Source organism: Rhinolophus sinicus, chromosome 18, assembly GCF_057876585.1.
Source record: "Rhinolophus sinicus isolate RSI-liver-muscle chromosome 18, RSI-T2T, whole genome shotgun sequence".
Lineage (NCBI taxonomy): Eukaryota > Metazoa > Chordata > Mammalia > Chiroptera > Rhinolophidae > Rhinolophus > Rhinolophus sinicus.
In genome coordinates, this window is record NC_142518.1 from 6,824,554 (window position 1) to 6,850,709 (window position 26,156).

General features: G+C 39.0%; 1 protein-coding gene and 1 pseudogene across 1 annotated transcript in view; both read left to right on the forward strand.

Annotated features, from left to right (window-relative positions):
• The window catches only part of FRMPD4 (FERM and PDZ domain containing 4), a 742,584-nt gene that overhangs the window by 165,866 nt on the left and 550,562 nt on the right, over positions 1–26,156 (forward strand). The gene's annotated exons all lie outside the window — the stretch shown is intronic.
• Positions 2,997–3,387, forward strand: LOC109455030 (small ribosomal subunit protein uS8 pseudogene; annotated as a pseudogene).

The following is a 26,156-nucleotide window of genomic DNA, read 5'->3' on the forward strand; positions in this document are numbered from 1 at the left end:
AATATCACTAAACAAGTGGGTAAATCCAAATATTACGACTAAATGAGATAATGTTAATGTCCAAAATTTAGGGGCAAAAAAGCAAGGGAAAAATAAATGAATAGGCTACAGCGACATGTAATATGGATGAGGGTATTTTCAAAGTTAAATTGCAGTAAGGTTCCTGTATTCTTGGGAAGAGATAGACATATTGATTAAATTGAGGCAAAATATACTTTGATTCAAATTGCTATTAGGAATAAAGAGGATCATGGCATAATGAAAAAAGATACATGTCAACCTCAAGATATATACTTTACTTTATCTGAACTTTTATGATAAAGTAAGTACATAACCTTAAATATATATAAAGCAGCTATTTACAGAATTACTAGGAGTAACCAACAAATCCATAGTGGTAGGTTTTAACACACGATATTTTTGTAATATTTTATTCAGGTGGGTGATAGGTACACAAGTATTTTTTATAATAAATGTCATACTCTTTAGGGTAGATGAGTAACAAAGGAAACCTTACTACAGAAGTAAGGTTTGGGCATGTGTGATGGCACGAGTGATGGATGCTAATTTAGAAAGAAAACTGTTGTACAAAACCTCATGTGGTGGTGGTGGTGATGAAATGTTATAGATACCACCAGCATCCAAAGTACCAACCAACCAACCATCCATGAACTCAGTAAACGCCCAATCTTGTACCAATTACTAGAGCTGTTAAAGTGATGAAAAAGAAATAAGGCCCATTCCCTTTCCTCCAAAATCAGGAAAAAAGGAATATAGGAAAGTAAACAGTTATAGTACCATGTTAGCAGAGAGATATTCTAAATGCTCCAGAACATGGGAGAAAGAAGTAATAACTTGGTCAGTGGAGGCAATTTTCAGCTGTGTTGAATGTAGAGAATATAGAACAACTTTTTTCATTAAATTGAGCCAACAATTTTGTTAATTAATCATTTAGACATATTTTATGGTATGCTTCAAAGATAGTTTTAATTTTTGAACCATATAAAATATGTCGAGTTAACATAGCAGTAAGGTCCAATTGCTTTGTACCATTTAGATGACTTGTGCTAAATAAGGATACCAAAATTTTTCCAGACTCCATATTCTTGAGGTAATTTCTTGCAGTTGGTGGTAGAGTCAAACGAATCCTTTGTAAATCACTGTCAGATTTATAGAGAAGGGAAGCTTATGAAAGTGTTTCTCGTGGTCATTAAATGTCCTTTGTCTTTTGCCTAGAGCTTGGTATATTGATGGTCTAACCAATACATCGAAGAAATGTATAGGGTTCTAACTTTAATCTTACCTAGAGAGAGAATTAGAAGGGAGTGGGGAGGAGAGGACATCTGAGTACTCACATAATGTCTTTACACTATTTCCACAAATAAATTGCCTGGTGATTGTTTGGATGGGTAAAGGAATATATACTTTGACTCCCATAGCAAAATGGGTATAGTAGAAAAGCGCTGAATTGAAAACCAATGAGCATGAACTCTGTTGTCTTGTTAGTTGTGTCACTCTGTGACATGGATAATCAGTCAACCATTCCAAAGCAGTCTTTGAATATCCAGGTGTCTTTACCCCACAGCTTTTCAATAACCACATGACAGTGTCTCTCTCCCCCCATCTCCCCCTATTCCAATATTTTGGGTTCTTTACAAATCTCTCACTTAAGGGTGTTCTCTCAATTACTTTATTTTAAACAACCACCAACAAAAAGGCACCTATAATAAATGAATAATTCTCTAATATTAATATTAATAAATTTCTACTATGGCAGTATTTGGGACCAAGAACCAAATATTAAGGCAGGCAGACAAGCGTTTAAGGGAAACAAAAAGGTAAGACGGTAGTCAATATAAAGGTGTTCTGAACTTGGACCATATCTTTTCTGTCTAAATCTATGACATATTGCAAGATTCAGGATTCTTATAAAACACTGCTAAGAATTAAACTGACGTTACAAATGCAGGTGGGAAACAGTTTCATGTGGGAGCAAAGCTCAGTCAAAGCCTACACATCACAAATGAAAAAAGCAAGAAGAAAACCTTTAGGTGAACAATATAACTGTGGCCACTTCTTAATTGTAACTATCTTTAAACTGTTGATGACACTTAGATAACAGATGAATTGCCACTGAATTCCAATTATGGACTCTGGGGTGAGGGGCCTGACTGTTTGCATTTGCAGACACATAGACAGTGGTTTAAAGGACAAGCATGTGGGAAGATGACAGACAGATATCTCCCACAGGCCAGTATCCTCCCTCTGCTCCCCAGACCTGTCCTCAGTATTATGTTTGATTTGTCCTGGTTCCTCACAACTTTGATAGTTTCTTAAAATTCCAATTGACACATGCACCCCTCCTTCGTTCTCATTATACTGTTCTTCTCATCTTATTCCCACCTCCATATAATTTACTGTTTTATTATGTTTATTGTTTGTGTTTGCCTCTTCTCCCTAGAATGAGGGTATCTATTTTCATTTGGTCACCGTCTTCATTTTGGTTACCATCTGGTCAGGAAATATTTGTTAAATTGAGCTTAATTAACTCTGATCAGATGAAAATGGCAAGATTTTCATTGGCACAGATCTCACTTCCAAGAAGCAAATGGAAAAATGAGTACATATCAGAAAAAATGTTAACCTAGTAAAACATGTTTGATACTGAAAAAAGTTATAAAGCTGTAATGTGACAAGTCATAATTTATTAATGTATAGATGTTTCCAGTCTCTCTGCCTGAGCTTACCCAAAGAAGAAAGGAGTTTGCCACCCTTATCAAAGAGTTTCTTATGGGTTTTTGGATTGAACCAGAAAATAGTAGAGGAAGATGAGGCCTAAGGGCTTGAGGCAGGAGAGCAGGGAGAGATGTGGTTAAAATAAGCTACATCTATCTCAACCCGGTTGCCTTTTTTTCATAAAGGCCACAGACTTTTTCCGCCATCTTTCTGTGCTGCCATCTTTCCATTGTGCCATCTTTCCATGGTGCCATCTTTCCATGGTGTGCATGAATGTCCCTGCTGATGCTCTCAAGAGCATCAACAATGCTGACGAGAGGCAAACAGCACATTCTTATTAGACTGTTCCCCAAAGTCATCATCCGGTTTCTGACTGTGATGATGAAGCATGGCTACATCGGTGAATTTGGAATCACTGATGATCCCAGAGCTGGGAAAATTGTTGTGAACCTCACGAGCAGGTTAAACAAGTGTGGAGTGATCAGCCTCAGATTTGATATTCAACTCAAAGGTCTATAAAAATGGCAGAATAAGCTGCTCCTGTCCCTTCAGTTTGGTTTCATTGTACTGACAACCTCAACTGGCATCATGGACCACGAAGAAGCAAGACGAAAACACAAAGGAGGGATAATTCTGTGTCTCTTTTTCTAGGGATATAATACAATGTGCAAATAAAGTACCTCAATGGACCATTTTTTAAAAGGCTACAGAGCTGGAAGAAGGATAGTGAATTAAGAGAGGGTGGGAGGGGAGTATGATTCATGCTTCTGGGTGGTTAGGACTTGAATCTGTATGATGTTTAGAAGATGTATAATTAAACATTTTATAAGTTAGATGAGAAATGCAATATTTTAATCTATTTGTTTGGACCTTGTGGGTTCAGGATTCATAGGGGGTATAGTGAATAAAAGAGAAATTCCCCAATTCTTTTTAATGGCTATATAACATTCTATGGTAGGAATATACCAACATTTATTTAGCAATCCCCATCTTGATGAGTATATGGGGTGTTTCTATGTTTTATTATAACAAATAATGTAATGATCATTATATATTTTAGCAATTATGTAATTATGTCTATTCAAATGCTTCCTACTAATTATGGTATAAAATAGTAAAAAACTTATTTGAGTGTAAATTATGTTTTTTGGCCACTGTGAAAATTTAATTTCTAGTAGTTATTTTTCGAAAAAATATTTTGATACTATAAAATTCTTTGAAGCAAAGAATACAAACACTATACAGTAATTGAATGGTAAATTAGTGTGTACATAATGAAGACAGGCATTTATTTTAATTATCCAAAATTTGGCAGATGTCCCTTCTGCTTTCATTTGACAATTAGTTACGTTACTGTTGATGGTGTTTTTGAACAGAGTTTAATTTAGTCTCATCAGCATCACTGAAAACAATCAAAATCAGAATTACTCTTTTTAGTTAGTTTTCTTGTGTCATTTCTTATCAGTCATAAATGGAATATATTTAAATGTTTACAACATGAATTTCGATTTGGGTATACTGTCCTGTGTTATGCATTTTAAGAGGTGGTAGAACACAGAAATCTGCCCCCTTCTCACCAAGCATTATTGGGGCCTGAGATATTCAAAGAGAATGAATATCTAGACATAATAATTATGGTTTACTTTTTCAAGGGCTCAAATAGTTTCACCATTTTAGTGGAAGTCATCCTAAATCAGCGTTAGTCACTGCCTACAGTATTAGTTCCCGATTGAGTACACCAACAATGGCTTGAAACAGCACACATTTAGTTTCTCAGTTTCTGTGGGTCAGGAGTCCAGGCCAGGATTTGCTGAGTCCTCTACTCTGGCCCTCCTGAAGGCTGCAATCAAGAGGGTGGAGATTATGGAGGCCACATTAGAATTCTGCCTTACCATGCCTTACGGAGACGATATAATACTTCATTGAGTAATTTTTGAAAATGCAGGAACAATATTAAGAATATCCACTCCTATTCTTTGCTATTACACTGATTTTAGAATTGTCAATATCAGCTTTTGGGTTATAGTGACAATCAGTTCTCCTGGCTCTGTCTTTTTAGCTTTGCTTTAGAGATGGTTTCCTGATGCCTGAGTTTAATAGACTGTTTATCACTAGATAAATGAAATTTCTTTTTCTGGGCTGGTAGGAAAGGTCTTTCAAAACCTAAAATGTCAGTCTGCTTCCTCTTATAGTATTTCTGTAAATCTCTTACATTGTTTTCCTCTCACCATTGTCAAATCTTTCCTACCAATGGTTTCAGTAAAATAAAATTACAGACAGTGTCACCTGTCATTCACAAGCAGAAATTACTTCAAGAAATATTGTCCTAACCTGAAACTAATAAAAAAAATTAAAATTAAAAAAAGAAATATTGTCCTAGAGCAGAAGGATTATATTTCATATAAGACCCAATCATCAAATAAAATGACTTTAAGTTCATTGAAAGGGTAAGTTGGAAAATAAATACTAATAAATAAAAATGGTATACCATGATGTGTCACACCGTTTTTCATGAACTGGTTTCATAAATAATTTTTATAAAGTATAATACACAGGGTTGCTTAGTATTAGTGGTATAAAAACACATTTGCCCTACAAATGGGAATGTCTTTAGCTTAACATTTCTGAAGAGTGGGCCACAGATTCACTTTAAAAATATTTATATCCTTTAACCCTATAATTCAAGCTTTCAGTTTATCGGAAGAAAATCATCAGCTTTCCAACCAAAGAATTTTGTACAAGTGTTTCTTATTTATTGCAAGACAAATTTAAAGGTCATGAAACTAAAATGTCTAATTACATATCATGGTTAAATTAAATGATTGTGTGTTATAGTATTTTAAAGTCATAAGAAGATGCCTTTAGAGAATATTTCATGACAAAGTAAAATGTTCAGCATTTCACTGGTTCACTGATTTTTCAACCCATGACAATTTTGCACACACTCCCTCACCACCAGGAGGTATTTTTCAATAGCTGGAGACATTTTCAGTTGTCAGAAGTGGGACAGGGCCGCTACTGGCACCTAGTGAGGAGAGGCCAGGGACACTGCTGAATATCCTAAATGCATAGGACGGTCCCTCACAACAGAAAAATTATCCATCCCAATAGTCAATAGTGCCAGTCAATAGCGCTGGGGTGGAAAAACTCTGCACTAAATGAAAGTAATATACAAACCTATAGTAAATGTGAGTCCAACACAGTCCTAACTGTGTTCCTAGCTGTCTCTCTATCATGTTAAATTGGTTTTTACTTTTCAATTACAGTTGACATTCAGTGTTATTTTATATTAGTTTTAGGTGTACAGCATAGTGGTTAGACATTTATAGAATTTATGCAGTGATCCCCAGATTAGCCTAGTACCCACCTGGCACTATGCATAGTTTTTACCATATTATCGACTAAATTCCCTATGTTATACTTTACATCCCCATGATTATTTTGTAACTACCAATTTGTACTTCTTAGCCCCTTCCCGTTTTCTACCCAGCCCCCCAAACCCCTTCTAACTGGCAACTACCAGTTTGTTCTCTGTATCTATGAGTCTGTTTCTGTTTTGTTTGTTCATTTATTTTGTTCTTAAATTCCACATATAAGTGAGATCATATGGTGTATGTTTTCCTCTGTCTCACTTATTTCACTTAGGATAATATCTTTTAGGTCCATCCATGTTGTTGCAGATGGCAAAATTTCATTCTTTTTTATGGCCAAGTAATATTTGTGTGTGTGTGTGTGTGTGTGTGTGTGTGTGTGTGTGTGTGTGTGTGTGTATCTCAAAATTACTTTATCCATTCATCTATTAATGGGCACTAAGGTTACTTCCATATCTTGACAATTGTAAGTAGCACTGCAGTGAACAGAGGGGTGCATATATCTTTTCAAACTAGTGTTGTGGATTTCTTCAGATAAATACCCAATAGTGGAATTGCTGGGTCATAAGGTAGTTCTATTTTTAATTTATTGAGGAAATAATTTATTGAGGATACTGTTTTCCATAGTGGCTGCATCAATCTGCAATCCCACCAACAATGCATACGGGTTCTCTTTTCTCCATATCCTCGCTAACACTTGTTATTTGTTGATTTATTGATGATATTTATTGATGATGGCAGGTGTGAGGTCATATCTCACTGTGGTTTTAATTTGCATTTCTCTGATGATTAATGACATTGAGCATCTTTTCATGTGTCTATTGGCCATCTATATGTTCTCTTTGGAGCAATGCCTATTCAGGTCCTCTGCCCATTTTTAAATTGGATTGTTTGTGTTTTTGGTGATGAGTTTTATGAGTTCTTTATAAATTTTGAATATTAATCCCTTATTGGATGTATCATTGAAGGAATATCTTCTCTCATTTAGTACGATGTATTTTCATTTTGTTGATGGTTTCCTTTGCTGTACACAAACTTTTTAGTTTGATGTAATCTCATTTGTTTATTTATTTTTTCTTTTGTTTCCCTTGTCTGCGAAGATATGTCAGGAAAAATATTAGTAAGAACAATGTCAGAGAGCTTACTGTCTATATTTTCTTATAGGAGTTTTATGGTTTCAGGTCTTACACTTCAATCTTTAATCCACCTTGAGCTTACTCTTGCGCATGGTGTAAGAAGGTGGTCCAGTTTCATTTTTTTTGCATGTGTCGTCCAGTTTTCACAACAACATTTATTGAATAGACTGTCTTTACCCCATTGAATATTCTTGCCTCCTTTGTCATAGATTAGTTGCCCATATAGGCATGGGTTTATTTTTGGGCTCTCTATTCTGTTGCATTGATCTATGTGTCTGTTTTTATGCCAGTACCATGCTGTTTTGATTACTATGGCCCTGTAGTATAGTTTGATATCAGGTAGCGTGATATTTCCAACTTTGTTCTTTTTTTCTCAGGACTGCTGTGGATATTTTGGGTCATCGGTGGTTTCATATAAATTTTAGAATTATTTGTTCTAGTTCTGTGAAAAATGCCATCGATATTTTGATAGGGTTGCATTGATTCTATAGAATGCTTTGGGTAGTATGGACATTTTAATGATGTTCCAAATTCTTCTGTGGTATTGGGCAACCCTGTTACCTGTATCTCCTTGACTTAATTTTTAAAATTTGTATTTTCATAGAAAACTCTTCACTTCATCTAGGTTTTCAAATTTATCAGTGCCACGTATAGTGAAATAGAAAATGGATTTATTTTTGTTTTAGTAAAGACAGCTGAATTCCACATAGACTATGACCTATGGTGTTTTCATTGTTGATTATAATGACTGTTTATATTATAGTGCTATTTTAGTAAACACAACAAGTTATTGAATCTCATATTTTTAAGTAGGGACTGATGGAAGATCAGGATGAATGATTAGTTTAGGTTTTCCCCTACTTTGTACCTACCTGGCATACTATCCATGTGTACTGCTGCAGTCACAAAGCTCGTGTGTTTCACATATTCAATAGATCAGAGTTTGGACTAAGGAAAGCTTTCATTTATTAAAATTACACCTTAAAGAGAAGATGGGAGATTTCTAGTTTTCTCAAATTCAGCGTAAGCACTCCTTGAATCCCAAGTGTCTTTTATCACAAGGGGAGGGAGGCAGGCTGGGGCAAGACGTGGGATCTAAGGGCAAAAGTCTTCGATTGTCTTTGTTCCCAGTCAGAACCGAAATTCACGCGGAACTCCTCCAGTCAATTAGCATATCTATAGAAACGCAGGAACTCCCTACTGGTATTAAGGTGGAGAGGAGCCTGTCACCTTGTTACAATTCCAGGCATTGTTTTAGATGCTTTATGTATATAATCTCATTTTATTCTCTAAACAACTGTTAAGTAAATAGTAACACTGACATTGTGCAGGTGATTAAATGCATACTGAAGAGGGTATTGTATTTGGTAAACCCTCCAGAGCAAGTTTGTGGCAGAGTCGGGCTTTTAAGGAAATATTGTGGCAGCAGGAGAAAATTCATGAGACAGAGGAGGAAAAACCTTTTTCTCTCCCTATTTTAAGTTCTCCAGCTGGGCCCTGTGAATGAGATTGGCCAAAGACACATTAACAAGACAAAAAGAAACAAGTTTATTAACATGTGCCTCCTGGTGTACACTTGGAGCACTCAGGTGAGTAACCCAACGGAGTTGTTAGAATTTGGGTGAACATACCAGTAAAGGGGGTTTGAGCTTTGTGGGCAGGAGAGGCAAATTAAGAGATGACTGGGAAAGTACGGTACACAAGGGTTGTTTGATAAGGTTTGTTACACAGGTTTAAGTCAGAGCCTTCTTGGTGGACAGTTGTTAAGAGCCTTCCTCTTCCTAGTTAGGGAGAGGAAGACATCTCTACAAATGGGAATTTCCTTTACAAAATGAAAACTTTTGCCCGTATTTAGAGCTTTGCCTGGTTCTCAGTGGCCTTTATCTCAAAATAATTCCTATGTCAAAGAGGCATATTTTGGGGTCGCTTAATCCAGTACCCCTCAGCACTATGTCCCTGGCACAGATTTCAATTGTGAGTTTACATTTTTAGGGATCTAGGTAAATCAATATATTCCGAGTATGCCTCCTGGGCCTACTTGAAACTTGACAGACACCTGAGCAAGAAATGTGTCTGCTGTGTGAATTACTGGTCAGGTGTCTTTTTCTAGAGTTGAATCAAAGAATATTTTGTCTGTCACTGAAAATATTTGAATATGGAGGTTTGGAATTGTCAAATATCAATGTGAGGTGCAGAAGAATGAAAAAGTGGGCAACACTGAGGTTAATCTACACAGGAATAAGAAACCCATCATATAGTTTATTAGGTGATTTCTCCAGTGCTTTAAAAAAATGGAAATAGATCATAGGAATCCTTGACAATATATCCTGGGAGAAAACTTTTTCTAGGACTTGTTATAGTAATTAGTTGAGCCCTAAAAATTTTGAAAAAATGTTCATTTCAGTGGATTAATGTAACTTTTTAATAGATTACTAAAATTTTTCTGTCTGGTGTAACAAAAATGAGCGAATCTGTGGAGAATGTTATATGGTTTAAACCCTACAAGTTAGTAATAAGTACACAGAATTCATGTGGTTTTTAAATGTCAGTGTGAATAATTAACAATCTCCATTTACTAAATGAAGAGGCAGTTAACATGAAAATGGAGTAATTAGACTTCTGTAGTTTGTAAAAGGATATTAAGATTCCTATTTGCAAATACTATTGAATTTTCAATCATTCTGAATTGGCAAATTGAGTGGGTGTTGTGTCTTAAGAAGCCAGTGAATACTAGAAGGAAATAAAACATTAAACCTTTAAACAGATTTCTGTTTGAGCACCACGTATTCTGATTTATCCCTTTCAAACAGTTCTCCCTGGAAAAGATCAGGTACTGAGCGCTTGTGAGAATCACGTAGCTAGAAATGCATAGTGACTCATGGTGGCGAGAGTGAAGAAAAGGAGAGTGTGTATTTAGCCAATGCCAAATGGTGACTAGTTACTATTTCATATTGTCATCAGTGGAACCAAGACTCACTCAAATGCCTATTTCAGAACCTCGGACAGTTCCATTCAAAAGGCACAGGCGGGATGGTTCCTTGGATCAGTCCTGGCCACCTAGTGGCTGCATTCCTCCTTCCTCCGTCTCCACTTCCATACCAGCCCTGGAGACCATCTATTGAACATGCGTATCTCTAACCCAGTGAATGCTCATACTGCTTGCCTCCCAATAGCCAGTAATTCGAGTGATAAGGAGTTGGGGCTGGGAAACCACTTCATTCGGAAAGCCTGCAGGCCGATCCGATAGCAGACTAGGGTCCTAAAGAAGCATCTTGAGAAAACACAGAGTTCAGGCTTCTTTTATGTCAAGGGAAAGGGGAAGCAGGAGGGGTTTGAGGTCAGGAAGTGATTGATGGCTGCAGACTTCTGGATGTTAGCAAGGGTCTGAGGGGGATGGTGAAACTTCTCTGCTTTTGGTCACCAAACTCAGGTTGCCGTGGTCTCAGTCACAAGGTTCCTATAGATCTTTTGGTTTGCAATCATTATTTTTGTACATATCCCTTATCTTTTTGGGGCGGTAGTTTTGAGCAGGGAGGTTGTTTCAGTAATTCCTAGGCTACAGGTGATATCTCTTTAATGATTAGCATATGTCTGTGCAGGACTAAGCAGAAGTTGCTAACTGACATGTTATGGGAACGGGGCATGCTTGAGCATGACGGAGTCAGAAAGATGGATTATTTTCTTTTATTCTGTTACATCTCTTCTTGCTTTGTGTGCCTGTTGCTGCAGCTATATATCTACTGTAGCTGCTCTCGTTTCTGCTTTTGACTTTGTTGTTCAAGGCTACATTTGATGATTATTTTAAACAAAATATTCCCTGAATACTAATATTACAGCAGGAAATAGGGACATAGATACCACTTATGGTTTGCCATTGGACATGGGTACCTTGAGGGATGACTGTCTTTGTAGCAAAACAATTTGAACATTTAGTAATCTAAATTTGTACCTTGGGACTATGTGGGAGATTTTTTCAGTCTGTGTGTATCTTATTTATGCTGTATTTCTAGTTTTACCTATTGTTAAGGTTCAGAGATCAGCCACAATTTTTCAAACATGTACATCCAGCTATATTCCTCTCCTGGGAGCTATATTATGCCACAGTCATTGGGTTAAACCATGAGATATTTCATATGTTTAAGAAACTTAAATATTTTAGTGGGGACCCAAGAATAACTTGCTAGATAACAAAATCTTTCAGGGAATTAAGTTTCAGCATGTTTCCATTTTTGTTTCTTCCTCCTGCTATTTTTATTAGCTTAAATAAATTAAATTTCCTTCCAGAGAATAACATCCACCCAGATCCTTCTTTTAGGATGTCTGCTCAAGACATCTTCTGTCCCTGAAATTTACACTATGTGGTTGCAGGATCTTTATCCATGTGTAGGAGCAGAAGATGAGGCACGGATACCAGATTTGAAGGGGTGTTACCTAGGAAACAAATCAAATTCTAAGACTGTGTTTTCTATAATCGTCCATGATTAGAGATGAACCCTTGAAATTTAACTTCCGAGGAATGTGTCTTTTTGTGAGCCTGGTGTGCACAGAAAGAATTGAAAGGATCAAGTAAGCAAATATACCTGATGAGATATTCAGCATTTCTTTTCTGCTTTTTGCCCTTTAAACAACTTGAGTTCTGTTTGACCTTTAATAAGTGTAACTTCTGTGGGCTTATTCATGGGGAAAGAAAAATTTAATTATGAAACATTTAGATTTTTGAATATTCAGGATGCTTCAAGAGCAATAAATGGTATGGAATTTGTATATTATAGACCACCTAAGTGATCCTGAAATATTGTTTTATAATACATTTTTTTATTCTGATATTTTTTTTTACAGAAGCAGTATAAAGTAAGCATTATTTTGGGGTGGGGGTGTGGAAACACAATTGTCAAACTCAAATTCTGTTTCCTATCATTTATAACGCTAGATACCTTAAAAACAGAGCAAAACAAAATAAAACACAAGCATAGCAGCAGCATTAAGATTTTAAAGAAATACCAAACTGCATGGCACGTTTCATGCACCGTGAACTTTTCTCACATAAGAAGATGGCCCCACACCGTTGATCTTCCCTCCTCCACTCGCTTACAGACAGTGTCCATGTCCAAGGAATGCCCATTGGTGGTCATGGCTACCATTGTTCACCCCTTCGGGGTCTTGGTCACTCAAAGGCAATCACCAAGTGGAGTGTTTCCTGAAGTATTTTGTATATTCTCGAGTTCTGCCACAAGTATCTTGAGATGGGAAGATATCCTGCATTAATCTGGATAGGCCCAATGTAATCACAAGGTTCCTTCCTAGAAGGAGGCAGGAGGGTCAGAGGAAATGTGATAACAGAATCAGGAAGATGGTCCAGGGAGTGAGAGATAGAGATAGATTTGAAGATGCTACTCTGCTGGCTTTGAAGATAGAGGGAGGGTTCATGAGCCAAGGGATGCCTGCAACTTCTAGAAGCTGGAAAAGGCAGGGAAACAAAATCTCCCTTAGAGCCTCCAGAAGAAGCACAGTGCTGCTTACCTTTGATTTTTGTCTTGGTGAGACCCATTTTGGATTTCTGGCCTCCAGAAATGTAAGATAATAAATTTGTGTTGCTTTAAGCCATGAAGTGTGTGGTCATTTGTTACAGCAGCCATAGGAAACTAATACAATCACAACTTTGTGTTTTTCAAAATAGACCACTTTTTATTCTGATTATAACGAGCTCAGACTTTTTAAAAAATACTTACTTTACAGAAAAACACCAAAGGAGGGGAGAAATTATCACTTGGAGAACACAGCAGTCCTGTTGAAGACTGATCTATGTTGGGACCCTCCAACCCTCAAGCCCCTCCCCCCACTTTCTTAATGTCAAAGTCTAATGAACACATTATGCCGTACTGCAGTTTAGTTAAACTATGGAACTAGACTGCTTTTTTTTTTTTAACTTTCCCCTTGAAACTGTGAACTCTTGAAGTTCAGTTTCCTTTCATTTCATTCCTGACTTTTAGCAAATTAACACACAGTAGGTCCACAGTCAACAGTTGATGAACTCTTTGATTAGTTTGTTAATTGATGCAATGCTATTAAAACATCGTACTCTATAGTATTAAGTATTAAGTAAAATAATAATTGTTGACTATCTATTGAATGTCAGACTCAATCGTAGGCACTGTATGAAATTGAAGTCCATCACCCAGAGGTGCATATATCAGGCGGGGATATAGACAAGAAAGAAACAAGCAAAGCAATTGATATACAGTATTTCCAGCAGCGATCAGTGCTTTGAAGAGAAATAAATGGCATGCGGGATGGAGAGTGTTGGGTTGGTACTATTTATAGGGAAGGCCACTCCAATAAGGTGACATTTGAATAGAACATGAAGAAAATAAGGAAGTGAGCAATGCCACTGTGTCAGCTAAGAGCAAGAGCCCAGAGCAAGACGGATGCTTGGCATACTGGATGAGATACAGAGATGTCTACAGACAGAGTCCAGAAAATGAATGGGAGACTGTTGGCAGCGAGATCAGAGAGGTAAGTTGGGCCAGTCATGAGGACCATGGTTAGGACTTTGGCTTTCACCCCGCCTGTCATGGGAAGCTTCAGGAGGCATCGTGATCTGCTAGTCTGAAAGTATTACTCTGTCTGCCATATGGAGATTAGATTGTAACCAGCAAGGATAGAAGCAGAGAGAATAGGAATCCAGGCAAGAGGTAATGATAGTTTAGCTACCAGTTGCTGCAGCAAAGGTGGTGAGAAGACACCATATTGTGGATATATTTCTAAGGAAGTGCCAGGAAGATTTTCTCATGGATTGGATGTGAGATATGGGATATGAATCTGGAGTTCTTAGAAGAAGTCCAGCTGAAGACATAAATTTTGGAAAGGTCAGTGGATACACAGGTTTCAATCCAAGGGGCTTGATGAGAGCACTTAAGGAGTGAGATTGCAGCCTGAAGAGACCCTTGAAGAGACCTGCGCCCAGAGCACCTCAGTGCTTGGAGGTATAGGAAATGAGACTGAGGGATTTGCCGATCAGGGGAGTAAGAGAACCAAGGTCCTTTTAAGAAAGACTTTCAGAGCAGCATGTGGATAAGATGACAAAAATGGGAGGGGAGTGTTGATTACGGGAACTAACCTCAGGGAAGTCATTGGTGACTTTGAATAAGGAATTCAGGTATAATCATGGAGACAAAGGCTGTGGGTCCAGAGAGAACCTGTAGACAGGAAGTAGAGACAGTGAGTGTAGGTACATCTTGCTAGGAATTTAGCTGCTAATGCAAACAAAGAATTTCGGCAGGCGCTGGACGAGGATGTGGGACCACAGAAAGGCTTTTTTGTTTTTAATATTGGAGATATTACGGGGTGTTCGAATGCAGATAGCAGTGATCAAATAGAGAGGGGGGACGCAAAGGTGCAAGAGTGATGGGAGAGGGCTGCTAAAGTGGTGGGCTTGAATAATCTAAAGGAGGGATGGTGTCCAAGGGTCCTGTGAAAAGCCTGGCCTTAAAAGTGGTGAATGGACAGGTCACACAGTTTCTGAAGAATTGATAAGGACATATATTTTAACAAATATTTTTTTGTAACACTTTTCAGTGTGAGATGCATTTCAAAATATCTAGTTTTGATACAAAAAAAAAGAAAAATAGAAATTTCTGGAAAGTTTCATGGTTTAGAGGGACTGTAAGACAACATTTCTTAAAAACTGGGCTTTCACGGAAAACCCATATATACAGACAACTATCTAGCTGAGTTTTAGTTATTAATTATATCTGGTTTAAGTCATTTTGTTAGAATGTTAAGTTGAGGCAATGTTTCAAGTTTCCATAGGTCTGCCGGCTTTAAATAGATAAATACCATGGTTCCCCAAAAATAAGACCTAGCTGGACCATCAGCTCTAATGCGTCTTTTGGAGCAAAAATTAATATAAGACCCGGTCTTATTTTAATATAACCTAAGACCTGGTCTTAAGACGGTCTTAAGACCGGGTCTTATACTACTGTTTGCTCCAAAAGACGCATTAGAGCTGATGGTCTGGCTAGGTCTTATTTTCGTGGACACACGGTAATTGTTCTGCAGTTGTGGATGGCACCATTAAAGTGAGCCATATAAATAAACTGTGGGTGGGGTTGGGGGCACAGGGGGCTGACTCATTACAGGATCCACCTCACTACTGGAAAAAACCCAGCTCCAATGACTGTCAGCACCATTATCTCAGATAAAAGATGGCCCTTCGGGCCAAAAAATACGTAGATATATATTGTCAAGCTGATATTGTCAAGGTAATGAAAGCGGCTTTTCAAATATGAGATACAATTGAACTAAATCATTTCGAGTGCTTCCTGGACACTGGCATTGCAAACCACCATTTCCACACAGCGCTCACGGCTGTCTTGCTCATTATGATCTTTCAGGGGAGTGTGTGCCCTGGATTTATTTTGGAGAGTCATTTTTTTGTCTTAGAAAATTACTCGGCAGTGTTTTTGAGAGAGTGGCTAAATTATCTACACATTGCAGGTGACAGTAATAAGATGGGTGAGTTACCTGTCCAGAGCTCATAAATAGCACTGATGGAATGGGTCTGAGTATTGATTAGACCCAGTGAAGATCTTCCTTTGGGGGCGGTAGACAAGCTTCACTGTCCCTTCCTCACTCCTGGCCCTCCTTCTCCTCCCTCCTTCCCTCCTTCCCTCCTTCCTTATATCTCGCCTCTCTCCCTCCTTCCCTCCTCTTTCCTCTCCTCTCTTCTCCTCTTCCCTCCTCTCCTCTCCTTTCCTCTATCTCCCTTTCTCTCTTCTCCCTCCCTCCCTTCTACCTCCTCCCTCCTCCATCCTTTCTCCTTCACCTTTCCTGCCTCCCTCACTCCCCTCTCTCCTTCTTTCCCTCCCCTTTGTAAGTCCCCTGAACCATGGCATATATCACACACACGAGTAGAAATGGTCTCACTAAATGGCATATTACACACATCAAAGCATCTGTAGAACACCCAATATCTTTATACAACTTAACCCGTTATAAAGCATTTTTGCAGAAATTTTCCTTTCAAATGTTCCACAATCCTGTGAGAGATCTATTTCCCCTTATTAGTGTACGATTTCATTCACTGGGCCTTGGAGAGGACAAGATGCTTACCCAGGGTGGCACAGACAGCAAGTGGCAATGCTGATAAAGAAATCCAGGTTGCATGGCTCCGAGACTCTTGCCCTAATGCTGCACACTCTCTACTCCGTCTTGCCTCCTCCTGTTGGTGAAGTCACCCAGGCCCCACTGTGACGCTGATAGAGCCTCACAAAACACCGGTGGCCGCTGCTCTCCCTTTCTCCATAACGTTTCCTTACAGAGTGGTGGCAACTTTGCAAACAGTGCTGCACCTCCAACCTGACCAGCAAAAGGAAGGACCCCTCAGGCAGGCCATAAAGCCAGCCATGAATGCTAGACAAGGACACGTGATCCCCTGAGATACTCTGTCCCGAGCCAACCACAAACCCCTCAACATTAAGATAGATGGTGTACGTTTCCCACCATATCTGACATCATTCTCATTAGTATTTAATAATGCTTCTTAACAATATCCCTCTCAACTTATAGTCGGGAACAGCACGTTTCTTTTTTTTTTTTTTTTCCTGATACTGCTGTTGGAAACAAAGCTGTTGTGTTTTCATTCAATGTGTCTGGGAAATGCACACTCTTTATTAACAGGGGTGATTGGGAGGTGGCTTACTCATGAAATAGATTGCCTTGGAATTCTTTTCCATTTCTATCTCTGTTCCAATATCCATAAAGCATTTTTCAGGTATTACAGCAATTACTTTGTCACCCATATCCTATAGTGTCATGGTAATTAGGTGTATAGTCAAAAAACAGGGCTTTATGGACTATGTAATTTATCGTGCTTGTCGGTATGCATTTTCTAGCATTCAGCAGTACAGGGCTGATGCTCACCAAACCTCCTGCCTGACTTTCTGGCCCGAGTGTTATGTAATCCAGAGGACACTTACCAAAAAGGTTGTGGTCAGCTGAAAATGTGGGCGATAGAAGTAATAGCTATTGGAGCAGTTTTGTAATTCTGATGTAATATTTTAAGTTAGGAAAATATTTCATACGTTTCAAAGGTAGAGAGCACATTGCAATAAACACATTTTCATAGTAAACACATTGTTTCTTTTTTATTTGCTACCATTATTTCTTTTTAAAGCAATAGAAGATTATAGATGCAGATAAAGGTTTCCATCCCATTCCTGTTTCCTCTGCAGAAATAACTGGTATCCTGGGGGTGTGTATTTTCCTATCCATATTTTTATACTTTTAGTCTCTATCTCTCTTCATGTATATATCCGTACATCATATATTGTATCATTGAGGGTATTTTTCAGAATGCATTTAAGTGGTTTTATACTGTATCCTTTTGCAGCATGGTTTTTTTATCATTCAACATTGAATATTTGAGGTTTATCCAAATTGATACATGTAGGTCTATTTAAAAAAACTATTAGAGTTCATTGTATAAATATACCAAGTTTATTTATGCAGTCACTTCTTAATGGACAGTCACATTGCTCCCAGTTTCTTTCTAATACAAGTAATACTGCACATCGTCCTTGCACATGTGTGAGAGTTTCTCTAGGGCCAGGGTCTGCAAGTTTTTTTTCTGTAAAGGACCAGATAGTAAATATTTTCAGCATTGCAGGCCAGATGGCCTCTGTCACAACTATCAAGCTCTGCTGCAGTAGCATGAAAGCAGCCATCGACAATACTTAAACAAGCAGGCGTGTCTGTGTGCCAATGATACTATGAGTATGCATGCTGATGTGAATTTCACATATTTTCACATGTCATTCATTATTTTGATTTTTTTCCTCGGACATTTATAAATGATAAGAAATATTTTGAGCTCGTGGGCCATACAAAAACAGGCATTGGACCTGGTTTGGACCAAATTATAATTTGATGACCCCTTTTCTAGGGAATATACCTAGAAGAGGCATTACTGTACCAAGTGATATGTGCCTCTCCATCTGTACTAGATAGAGGCAGATTACTCTCCACAATGGGTGTTTTAATTTCTCTTTATATTCCTACCCACATTTTCCAATAGCCTCACCTACACCTGGTTTATCAGACTTTTTATATATTGCCAATCTGATGCATGTGAAATGATGTCTCACTTTTCTTTGAATAGGCATTTTCCATAAACTGGCATTTTCATCTTCTCATTCATTCAGTATTTATAGATAGTGTTTTATGTGTTCATTAGCTGCTTGGTTTCCCGTTTCTGTTAATTTGCCTATCTGTTTCCTTTTTAAGTTTGCTATCTGGTTGTTTGCCTTCTTTCTTACTAATGTGTAGAATTCTTCATTCTGGATACTGTTTTGACAGGTATAGCACCATGTTGCAAATATCTTAGGTTTGTGGCATGTCTTTGTTGTACTAGAATAGATAGTGCAAAATCCATCAATATTTTATTGATATGCTGTGCTCTTTGTAAAAGAATTTTCCAGGTTAATTTACTTGCTCTCAAATCATTGATATCTGTGTAAAAGACCACCGCCACTACCACAGCTCCCACTCCACAATTGAGAAGGGGCTGACATTTGTACTAGGGGAGCCCATTCCACTGATTTTCACCTGTGTCTTCCCTCCAGCCCCCATTTCCTGGAACCGCCCCTTCCTCTCATTCTTCTGTGCCCCTTCTCTTGGGTATCCTATTAAATCCTGCTCCAGGTCCCCACTTAGATACAGATCTCTGACACCTGCTTAGAGATTTTTCCAGAAAAAGGGATCAGTGTCTTAATCTAAAGGGATAACTGACTGATGTCAAATTTCAAACATCAGTCAGTAAAAAAGGATTTTCTTGACTCTCTGAAATCAAGTCAGTTAGACTGCAGTAGACCTGCCTTACCATTGCAAGATAAATGAAATTATTCCTTCAGCACAGCGTATTATTGATTCAACATATGGTTCTTATATTCTGTTAATGAAATTGGAGATAATAAGAATGTGTAAGTGTTCCAAAAATGTATTACATGTTTTGCTAGCTTTTCTCCACTGACAAGAGATTGAAACTACATTTGCTCTGCATGGGTCTCGCACCATGTCGAGTGACATAATTAAGATAATGTCTTTTATCCTATAATTCTTATAGCAGTGTTCAGAGATATTGTTCCCCAAATGCTTTAAATTATGGTCTTTCAAAAGAGAAGTGCAGTGTTTGTAAAGGGAAGAAGGATCTTGCAGCCCGTGTGGGAAGTGGGTTGTAACCAGTGATAAAGAAGCTGAAGAGTAATAAGCTTGCAGCAGCAGAAGGCAATTTACTGGGCCAAGTCATGTCAGGAACTAGGGAGTGAGTGGATGTGATGCCTAGACAGGCTGTGATTCAAGTTCACCCTCAAGCCCAGTGACTGAGAATGGCTGCAACCTAGAGGCAGTCCATGGCTTTGCCTGGGCATAGAATGAATCAGCCAATGCTGCACTTTGCTCTGTCTTTCATCTTTTATGTTAGAGATTATTATTTTTATATGTCTGTGTTCACTGAGCATGTGAGAGGTGGCCAGAGATCAAAACATAGGGAATTCTGGAGAGGAGGAAGGAACATTGGGCCAACTCTACTGTCAATGCCATTCAAGTTTGGGCAGGCATGGGTTGCTGTAGAACCAGTGCTATCAACATAACCACTGTTATATTGAACCACTCCAGGCTGCTAGGTGGAGGTTTCTAAAAAGAGAACAGGAATGTTGATGGTGAGATATGGGAAGAAACCAGAGGCACCTTTCAAGAACTCTGGAAGTAACCTTCTTCCTGCCCACAGGGAGGGAACAATGATACAACTCAGGACCACAGAGTGGAGAGAAGGAAAAAGAGAAATCTGAAAAAAGCAAAAAAACAGATCTAAACAGGTTTCCTCTTCTCTTGGGTCAGTGGATGCCACCAGGAAAACTCAGGTTATAAATACACCAAGACCCTCAGCCTGAGTTCTAGGAGGAAAGAAGAACAGCAATCGGCTCAGCATCCTGGATTGAGGGATCTGACCATGATACAAATAAATGTTCATGAGACTGTACATGAGGACCCAGGGAGGAAGGCGGCTCCTCCTTGCAGTGGACGTTAGGGGTCAGAGAGGTGGAAGTGGAAGCTTTCAGCCTTCTCTTGTCTATATCAATTTCATGGTGGTGCTGGTGGTGGTAGTGATACTGTTGATGGTACTGGTGATGGTAAATGATGACTCCCATCAAGACCTTACTGCCACCCAGAAAATTCACTGCTGGAAACGCTGAGTTATATAAAGAATGTCTGTACCTCAAAAGACGGGACCCGTATTAGTGACCTAGGGATTTCATAAAATGGGTGGTCAACACTAGTGCTATTATCAGATGTGATTTTGCAATGGAAACTCAATGCTCCACCAAAATTATGCTTTCTCCCCATTCAGTCCACCTAACTAGCCATTGTTAAGAGACTAGGAAAAAAAGACAGAGTACCTGTTCTTTATGAACTCACTGTCTACCGTGTTTCCCCGAAAATAAGACCTAGGCAGACAATCAGCTCTAATGTGTCTTTTGGAGCAAAAATTAATATAAGACCCGGTCTTATTTTACGGTAATATGAAACCGGGTCTAATATAATATAATGTAACATAATATAACATAACATAACATAACATAACATAACATAACATAACATAACATAACATAACATAATAATATAATACTGGGTCTTATATTAATTTTTGCTCCAAAAGATGCATTAGAGCTGATGTCCGAATAAGTGTTATTTTTGGGGAAACACGGTAGAAGACTAGATAGGGAAACACGGAACGACAGTCCAGTGGTATAGATGTTGTGACAGGAACTTGCTACTGGACTTTACTCCTAAAATCTCGCTGCCTCTCCCTTTCAAACCACTCCCCACCCCACCATACACAGCCAAATATTAAGTGGTTCTTTCTTCACCGACCCTACCATTGGCCAGATAGTCAATGTTAGGAACATAGATCGAAAGCCCCGGTGGTCTTCTTTTAAAACAATCTTGTTATCAACATAAGCAATTAAATCTATAAGGAAGTAACAGTATTGACTAATGTTAGAGAGTACCCATAATCTGCCTAAAACACCGTGTTAAGCACCATACTTAAACTATGTCATTTACTCCTCACAGTGTTTTTAAATAGGTGGAATAGCACCTCTGAACTTTACCCTTTATTCATTTTACCCTCTTGGTTTTGGAAAAATAGGTGAGGAAAAGGAGGCGTAGTCCGTTTAAGAGACTCGCGGAAGGAGACATAGATGGAGATGGTCAGAGGCTTGCATTGATCCGATGTGTCCCTATGAGCTGAGCTCCGCTCTGACTGCACTAAAATGATACAATGCCTGTCATGTGCTTTTGGAGTCTTAAAAATAAGTCTTCGGGTCTCCCCAGTAGGTGTGGATTGTGGTTAAGAATCTGGTCTCCGTACCTCAGTCAGCACCACAGCCTGCTGCACGTAGGTGCCCTGGGTCTCCCTATTGCCCGCCAACCAGCCCAGTGGGAAAGTTAGCTTTCTTGGCTAGAAGGAAACGATATTTCCAGAGCAGCAAATCAGTTTCCTGACTTTACTTAAAATAGCAAATTTGCAGCCAAACAGCCAATGACCATAGTGCTTGCTGGATTAGTTTCCCTGGGCTGAGCTAGGCTTTTTGTGGGTGGGTCGTGATGGCAAAGAGCACTGGGAGAGCGAATCCGAAATTGCAAAATCAGACACTTCTCACTGATAACTTTTCTCCTTTCTCTACCCCATTCTTAGTAGTGATCACCCTGTAATTCTGACCTCTGCTTCATAATAGATATTTCACACAATTACTCTATTTCTTTTGGAAACTGTCCCTTGCCTTTTTTTTTTTGGAAACATAGTGAGAAGAAATGTTTTTCATCACTTTCTTCCCTGCACTGTATTAGGAATAGATACAGGCGGTGGAGAATTAAAGACATTTCTCAATTCTATAGGGGGTTGGATAAAGCATAACAAATGCATGAGTAAAGCATTTGGTGTTTCTTCATAGCCTCACCCTCTGCAGAGTAGCACCAATTAGTGTTTTCCATTGGCAAGTTTAGTAGTCAATAATACTAGGGAAAGCATCAACTGCAGCTTAAACCTGAGACAGAGGGGGAGGGAGAGGGAGAGGGAGAGAGAGAAGTATCTTGACTTGTTCCCCGGACTCATAAGACAGTTTACTGATTTGAGATAGAAATCTTATCTAAAAGACTCTAAAAATTACCTTCAAATCAAAGTCCATTTGTCAGAAACAAGGGTAGTTGAGAAAGAACTTCTCTTAGGAGGTTAAGAGTTCTGGTTGAAAACTACAGATGATCAGACACGACCTGCTTTTCCCACTTTAATCTGGAAAGTTCACAAGTCTTCTTGGAAGCCCATAGAGATCAAGGACCCTTGAGGCACCACAATGGAAGGCCCTCTAATTTCTCTTCCTCCAAGAGAGAAGGTTTTCCCTACTTTGTTTACTCATCCACAACCTTTCCTTAGCACTTCACCCTGATTTTCTTTCTAGAAACTTCCTGCTCAAATTCCACAAAATGGCTTTATGTTCATTCTCTTCTCTGAATATTTTTTTCTGCTTCCTTTCTCTCTCCCCTAAATCTGTACTCATCCTTTTCCATCCCCTCTTCTTCCAACCATAGGAAGTTCATATCACCTCAAATTTATGTTATCCTGGTAAACTTTTCAAATGCCATCGCTGCCTCTAGTTCTCTCCTTCAGTTACACAGTGGATCTTTATTCTTCTTAATGTTTTTCCTCAGCTCTGCCAGCACCCTTTTCTTCCCATTCTGTATTTTTAAAATTAATTCATTTTTTTCTTATGCTTTTACAGAGCTTTTGTTTCCTTTTACTTTCATCAGAGTTTGAGTCACTTAAAATGTTCTTTTGTTTACTTGAATGAATCTTCACCTCATGTTTCATATTGTTTGCCTTCTCCAAATCACATGGTTTGATTTGTCCAAAATCTTTTCAAGCACTTTTGTTTAGATTCCACATTTGCCTCTGTGTGTGTGTGTGTGTGTGTGTGTGTGTGTGTGTGTGTGTGTGTGTCTTTGTGTCTTTGACTCGGGACAGTTCTCGCACCCATCCCCTTTCTTCCCCAGTAAGTAGCACTGACAGTTTCCTTGACTTACTTCTACTTTTACCTGAACTCTATTTGAATCTTCCTCTTGGAGCCCTAGAGGGAGGACTGGTTACTACTGTTTGTTCATCTGTGTTCAGCCCCTCAACTCCCTAAGGGCCCCAGGAAGGGTGTGTGCAACTGGAAAAAGTCCATGTTATTGAAATTATCCGCCCCCATCTAGTGAATCTCCTTCACCAGCCATTGCCTACGTCAGGCCGCAACCTGGCTTCTCATGGAAAAGCATCTCATTATGTTCTACCCATTTAGGGGTGATCTGGTCACTTTGGAGAGAAAATGAGTGAGGGAGAAATCGGGAGGCTTTTCATAATTTTGTTTAGTGAAACAGTGCGGGATTTTCTATATGTAGCACCCTTTGATCCACAGCTGCCACCTGGCCTCCAGGTGCCATTTTGTAGTGATCCTAACCCCAAGCATCACCCCCAGACCTTCTTTCTCCCCCATTAAGAATTCAGACCAATAAAGAAGAGTAACACATGGCTCCATACTTTTTCAATTAGAAGCAAGTTTCAGGTCCCAGCCACACTCAAGAGGATGGGATTCTACAAGGGTGTGACTCATTGGAGGTCACCTTAGAGAATGAAGATTGAGAACCTGGTCATTTCTTCTTAGCAGGGCCCCTCAGAATTTCCTCCCTCCCATCCTGCACCAGAAGCCCCTTCTAATGATTCTGCAACCCTTTGAATAAGGAACATCAAGTTCTAGGTGCAGTTCATCCCTACAAATAAGAAAACTAATTGTGAAAGTATCTGATTTTACAGCCTATAGGCATCAACATAAATTGGGTTACAAGAGTTATCAAATAGTGGGCTCCACGCTAAGGAATCACTTGGAAATCCAGTGCTAACGTCTAGGACAGGATCTCAACTGCCACACTGTTCACATTTGAGGCTGGATCCTTCTTTATTGTTGGAGACTGTCCTGTGCACTGTAGGATGTTTAGCAGCGTCCTTGGCCTCTTCTCACTGGATACCACTAGCTTCCCCTTCCCCCTGGGTTATATCTGTTACCGGTGAACAAGGGTTCTTGGTAAACATCACAGGAAGGAATTCAGGGAGGTACCACATAAGCAATGCAAACAAAGCCCAGGAAGCAGTGGATTACAAGAAAGGATATAGTACAGTACACTCTCAAGATGGCATGAGAGTGGACAGACCCAGAAGAAGAGCAACTGTGTGGAAGACCAAGGCTTAGGATTTGATTTGAATGAGGGCTGAGGGTGTGAAATATTCAAGTTTTAGGGGTGAAGTTGCAGGCGTTCCCAGGGCAGGTCCCTGCTGTCCTCCCTGACCACTCCTTCCCATCAGGAGTTGGGATTCCCTTGTTTATACTTGGCCTTTGTTGGAACTGTCTTGGCGACACAGGGGGTGGAGAATTTTCCCTGCCAGCAATGCTAATAGTGTTATAATCCATTACAGTGAGCTGGAGCTGCACTTTAAGAATAATCTCATCTCTTTTTCCTTTGTTTCCCCTCACATCTTCCTTCCTTTCCTTCCCCCTTTCTCCCTGAGTCCCTGTTCTTTCTGCCTACCATGACATATCAACTAAAATGTCTCCAGACATTTCCAAGTGTCCCTTGTCAGGGAGGGTATAATCATCCCTAGTTGAGATCCACTGAGCTAGGGTCTTTCCCCAGGTTTCTATTAAGGAGACAGTGGGTGTCTCTTGATTGCAACACAATCCATGTAGTGTAATTTTCTGGCAACATAATTAGGTTGAAATTGGTATGAATACAGCTGTGAGTCTATCCAACTGCATGACAACTGATGATATAAGGCATTGGGAAATTTAAAGCCATGCTTCAGGCAGCCTAGCAGGTTCTAAAGGGTTCCAGTAATAGTTTGGACTGTCACTTCTCAATGCCTACCGTCACTTCACCTGTAAAATAAGATGTGTTTTACACTCTTCTGTAAAATAAAGGTATTGTAATCACAGGAGAATGATACTTTGGTTTGAAAAGTGCTGCTGCATTCATTGAAATATCCCCCCCTCCCCGCCATCTCCCCGACAATGCGTCTGGCAGTTGGAATATCTGTATTTACCATTTATATTCTCAGGGCATTTCTTTTCACTGAAGAAAGAATAAAATTTCACAACTTCCATAATTCAACAATAACAAAAACTCTTGTGAAAGATAGTTTGCTTATTAAATCTCTATACACGATCCGTTTTCCAAATGTTTATGTCCCCGTTTTTGCACTTGAATACTTCAGTTTTCTAGCCCTTCAAATGATAATAAAATGTACACAACTGGAAATGAAAGTCCTCAGACCCATGTTTGGCAATGCATTAGAAATTGCAATTTGTATAGATGACCCCATAAATCTAACTTATGGCACTAGTGAAAGATTCTTTCCATTTATTTTGTTTTATTATGGAATATTTTTCATTCAAGCTGAGGTGGTAATAAGGCCTACAGCCATAACCCGGTGATCCCATTTAATTTGTAAACGTCTGTAGTCTTGGACCCACCCCTTCAGGTCATTCTGCTGTTGGCAGTGTGAATTGAAATATACTCTGCAACCAAGGTCTTAAAATAGAGGCCTGCTAATATCTCCCACTACAATATAAATTGGCTGAAAACAAATTATCTCTTGACATTCCAGAGTTGAAATACAAAGTAAAATCAAAGATGTAGTATGCTTTATGTGTCATTTGGATCATTAACACAGTTGTGTAGGAATGAAGTCCTTATATCTTGAAAACTTGCTGAACCAAATTTTTGGGGAAACTTGGCAATCAGGCATCATATCCTTTCAGTCAGAAAG